Source organism: Lacerta agilis, chromosome 14, assembly GCF_009819535.1.
Source record: "Lacerta agilis isolate rLacAgi1 chromosome 14, rLacAgi1.pri, whole genome shotgun sequence".
Classification (NCBI taxonomy): Eukaryota; Metazoa; Chordata; class Lepidosauria; order Squamata; family Lacertidae; genus Lacerta; species Lacerta agilis.
This window is the reverse complement of record NC_046325.1, coordinates 35,861,317-35,866,773: the sequence shown is the minus strand read 5'-3', so window position 1 is coordinate 35,866,773 and position 5,457 is coordinate 35,861,317.

Sequence of the window (5,457 nt, the reverse complement as noted above, 5' to 3'; positions counted from 1 at the left end):
TGTGAGTACCTATGGCAGAAGGGGGCACGGTGCCAGGGAGGGAGAAAAATGTGCCCACAAGTCAAAACTTTAGTGCAATTTGGAGAGGCTTCCCTGGTTACTTTTTTTAAAAAAGGGGTGTGTGAAAAAAACCTGCACTGAACTTTTTAAACCACTGAACTGTTTTTATTTTGATTCTGTCTTTTGTGGTTTTATGTTTTTATTTTGTTCTGTGAACCCCCCTGAGATCTCCAGGTATAGGGCGGTATATAAATTCAGTAAATAATAATGATAATGATGGTGATGATGATGATAATAATACATTGAGCAGAATCCATTCCAGAAGTCCGTTCAACTTCCAAAACGTTTGAAAACCAAAGCGCGGCTTCTGATTGGCTGCAGGAGGGTCCTGCAGCCAATCGGAAGCCGCGGAAGCCCCTTCGGACATTCGGCTTCCAAAAATAGTTTGCAAACTGGAACAGTCACTTCCGGGTTTGTGGCGTTCGGCAGCTAAAACGTTCGAGAACTAAGCTGTTTGAAAACCAAAGTACGACTGTAATAATAATAATAATAATAATAATGATAATAATAATAATAATAATAATACCAGTACCTTAGTCACTCAGCTTGCTTGCGGTTCCCCCCTTTGACCACCTGAGGGAGTCAAAGGCAGCTCTTTTACAGCTCCTTTCTTTCTGTCCTCCCGGAATGGTTCGAAAACCAAGGCGCAGCTTCCGATTGGCTGCAGGAGCTTCCTGCACTCAATTGGAAGCCGCGTCAGACTTTCGGTTTCCGAAAAATATTCGCAAACTGAAACACTCACTTCCGGGTTTGCGGCGTTCGGGAGCCGATTTGTTCGGGAGCCAAGGCGTTTGAGTACCAAGGTACCGCTGTACCAACCTGTTTCTAACACACACACACGCACACAAACTAAACCACACTGAAACCACAATTAAAGCAGTATACAAATTCCAGTAATTAGAGAAGTAATATCACTGTTCAAACCTGTGGCTCTCTTAAATGTTGTTGTACTCCAACGCCCATCATCCCCAGCTGGCATGGCCAGTGGATGATGGGAGTTGTAGTCCAACGGCACCTGGAGGGCCACAGGCTACCAGCCATGCCAACCCCCAGTTCCATCCTATCCCAAATGCTGCTGTCTAAAAGGTACCTCCCCCTTTTGTCTCTCTCCCATTATGCCCAACCTAGACTAAAATGTATGCTGGTACCTTGCGGCTGTTGTGCCTTCCAGGGCCAAAACATGGTGATCTCAAACACTCTTAACACAAAAATCTGACATTTTGGGAATGGGCCGGGGTGGGTGGCGTGCGGGGGGGGGGGGGGGAGGAGCAGCAGCAAAGAAACCAATATCAATTTTCCTTTCATTTCTTTAGGGTTCCAGTGATGTGCACTCAGCCTCGGATCTTTCTGGACTGTTGTTTCCTCCGACCCAACCCCACAGGAACTGTCAGCAAAGGGGAAGGGGGGGACGCCTGATATGGTGGGGTGTGAGATTCTGCCCTTCGTCGATCCCCCCAGGAAGCCGCTGCCTGTTGCATCTTATTTTTTCCCCCCAAAGCCATAAAGGCAGCCACCAAGGAGCGTTTTCCATGTGGGGCAGGAATTGTGCGTGCTGGGCGTCTAGAGCGGAAAGACATTTCCCTTCCCCCCCCCTCGTCCTTTTTTTGCATCGGGGAGGGATGGAGGGGAGGTGGCAGTCGGTGACATGCATGTTTTGGGAGTCTTTGCTACGAAGGGTCAGGCTGCAGCTCGGGCTTTTTGTTTTCCGACGGAGGTCCCGTACCTTTTCAACAAGTTGCATGGCAGGCAGGAATCCAACAGTTGCCCCCTTCACAAAACACACCTGTGGGCCAGGCGACTGCTCTGTTGGGAGTTCTGACAGCAAAAGCAACAGAGACTCCATGAAGGGCAGGAGGGACGTTCTTTGACAGGTTCCCAGATTTAATCTTCTCCCCTCTCCCTCCCCACTCCCAATCCCAAGTATGGGGTTTCGCTCTCTTCCTAGCTGTGAATTTTGGACAAAGTGACTGTTTACCCTCTGCTGGGGAATGTGGATGATTTTTTTGTGGTGGGGTGGAGGGAATATTCTGGACTCCCTCTCTGTTCTTTACTTTCTCTTGTCACAGTAGACCTCTTGGATGAGGTAAGGGAACAGGGAATGGTTCCTTCTACTGCCTAGTTGGGGGGCAGAGCGGGAAAAGGTCCTCTCATTTTGCAAGAATGCACGCAGGACCCTTTGCTCCAGTCTGCATGAGGGGCAGGGGGAGACATTGGGGCTTTCCTGCCCTCGCTACTCTGCCCAGAGGGACAACTGGCAAAGAGAGGGTTGAGGGGGGGGGCACTGCCAGTCGTGTCCGACTGTGGCCGCCCATCCTGAAAATGGCCGCGGCATTTCTCAGCACGGATTAGAAGGTGGCCTGCAGTCACCACAAAAGGCTCCATGATGGACAAAGTTTGGAGCCAGCGTTTTGCTCCTCCTTTAAAGTGGATTGGGGCCTCCCTGAACTCCCAGCGTAGTCAACTGATTCTGGACTGTTCGTGTGCGTGCGTGTGTAAGTGTATGGGGGTAACAGTGTCTCTCTTCCCCCCCTCCTTCCCCAAACTTTGTTAATTTAGTTCTTCTGTAGCTTGCATGGTTGCCTCCCGCCCGGTTTGGGTAGGCGGGCTGGTTCCCAGATTTAAGCTGGGGGAGTGCCTGTTCAGAGAACCCGGGTGTCCTAGTTCTGTCTTATAAAAGTCCTGCTCGTGTCGCTCTTTCTCCCTGCTTCTCTCCCCCCCCCCCCAGAATTTCTTCTTCTTTGGAATGTCAAAAGGTGTTCTGTTTCCCCCGCCTTTGCCCTCCTACCCAAACGCACGTCCATTCGTCATTTTGTCTTTGTCCGTCCTCTGTTTATTGAGATTCTGTCCTGTTTATGGTTGGGTTGGGTTTTTTTGGGTTATTTATTTATTTTAATAATATAAAAAGTGTGTGAAATGAAAGTGGGGAGGGGAACAAAACAGGAAAAACAGCCCTGCTTCCTAAACCTCTGTTCCCCCCCTTTTTTTGGAGAAGCCATATACCTCCCCCCCAATGGCTTGGGTACCAACCCGCCCGGCACGAGTGGGGGAGGGGAGGGGGCCGGAAGGTGTTCTCTCTCTGCAATAGGTTTGGAACTTGAAGCTGCTGCTAAACAAAACAAAACCGTGACATCAATAAAACTGGATAAAAACACCATCTTTAAGACCAATGAGATTGAAGCAGTGGAGGGCTGAAGCTGGGTTTTGTGGATTCCAAATTGTTTTGGGCTTGTCTCTCTTGGAAACATTCTCCTAAGTCCAGTGTTTCCCAAACTTCGGTCTCCGGCTGTTGTTGGACTACAACTCCCATCATCCCTCGCAGGCAGAACCAGTGCCCAGGGATGATGGGAACTGTAGTCCAAAAACAACCCAAGAAGCACTGTCCTAATCATTTCCATATAAATCCATTCTCCCTGCAAACCTGGTGACTTAACTGCACTGCAGACACTGCGGCATCTTAAGCTTGGTGTGGGGTGGGCAGTGGCATAGCATGGGGGGGGGCACAGGGGCAGTTGTCCCGAGCGCAAAATTGTTAGGGGTGGGGGATTTCAACACCCAGCGTTGCCTCAATAAAGCTGCGTGCTTCTCTTTCTGGGCTCCTGGAAAACAGCTTCTCCATGCGAACCACAAAGTGACCTCTCCAGACAACAGAACAACTCTTCTTATCTCTGCAGCTGCGATCTCCTGGGTGACACGGACGCCATTAGGCAGTTGAATGTGCATGCGTAGTCCGCCCATTTTCCTCCCTAGCCCTCCTTCCACACTACCCCGGGCGCTGGCAGCCCACGCTACGCCACTGGGGGTGAGGTGGGGGTTTAGAGCCTGACACTGTAGGGATGGGAAACCAGCACCCTTCCAGCTGTTGAGATTACAACTCCCACCCATGACTAAGCAACCGACAGGAGTCTGAATACCTGGAGGTCCACAGGTGCCCCCATCCTTAGCTATATACAATGATCATGTTGCAGACAGCGAAATCTAGCAGGCATCTAGCACAGTTGCTCTCACTTTTCTATACACACTTGTTTTCTTTATTTTTTAAAAAAATGCATCAGCTGATCTATATGAAATCCCTCATCCAGTCAAACAAGAACTAGACTTTATGTAGCCAGGCCTTCAAGACAGGAAGAGGACATCCTGTCCTGCCATTTGCGTCTGTGTTTTGGGGTGAGCATGTGTTATCCAGGCTAATAGTTGTATCCAAGTCCCAACCAAGAACGTAGACAGAAATGAAGCTCCCAAGGATGGCTGAATTTGGGGAGAAGAAGTACATTGCAGGACCTCAGACAAACCCGGCAAAAAGGTTCAGGTCAAATACTACTGAGAACACCGTTCCCTCTTCTCAGGAAGACCATGTTTGGAAGTGGGGCTGTACCATTAAGGACTATAAAAGCTTTATGTCAAGAATGCCTCCAGATAGAAAACGTTCTGGCATCCCCAACCTGCTAGCCTGCTGCACACAGCCAACTTCAAAAATTCCATTAATGAGGAAGGGAAACCTATGCCTCCAGGTGTTTTTGGACTGCCAACTTCCAGCACACCTAGGCAGCCCAGCAGCAGTGGTGAGAGATACGCTGTCAACCGGTGGAGGGGGCCACAGGTCACCCCATCCCCAGGCCGCTAAGCAGCAAGGGCTTTTACAGTTGCTGCATATTTAAGGCCTTGCTTAATTATGCAGCAACTGTAGCCATAGGGAGCAAGAGAATTACTTTCAGGTGCGTAAGCAGGCAAAATGCTCGGCACAAAAGTACAGCAGGTTTGGTGGAGGAAGATCTCTCTGTCCCTCCGTTACCAGCCCCCTCTTGGGGTTTTACTTACAAAAGCTCGCCTTGTAAATGGTGCCTGACCCTGCCTGCGTTGCAACGTTAAGGAGTCAGGCCCAGCAAGGACTCTTCGGGTCAGATATAAATAAAACAGTTGTAAGGTAGTTCAGTTCTTGACCTTGTCTTGTTCCAAGGACGAGAGGCTCAGGAAGCTGGGCTAGCAAAGGAGCTGGGAGGTCCCACTACACCAACAGATCAATGCTTCTCTGATCCCAGCGGGTAGTGTGTGAATGCACTTAAATCAGCAAGCAGGGAAGACTGGAGCAAGGACCTGGGGTTCTCTATAGGCAGAGTAGGGCCCATTGGACCCTGCGTCTGCAAGCAGGCTCTTCCTTTTGTCCTAAAAACACAAGCATTGCCTACGTGAAAAGGAATAGAAACTCGCTATTCATGGTTCTTGCCCAGTGGAGCACCCAAGTTGCAGAATCTGTCACAGCTATGAGCAGGAGAGATGTGCTGCTGCTGCTGCTGCAGCTGGTTATCTTTATTTAAAGTGCAGCGGTCTGGACCCTGCAGAAGAGAAATGGGGCAGGCTAAGTAGTTGCAGGTGCAAGTGCAGGACTGCAGAATCAGCAGC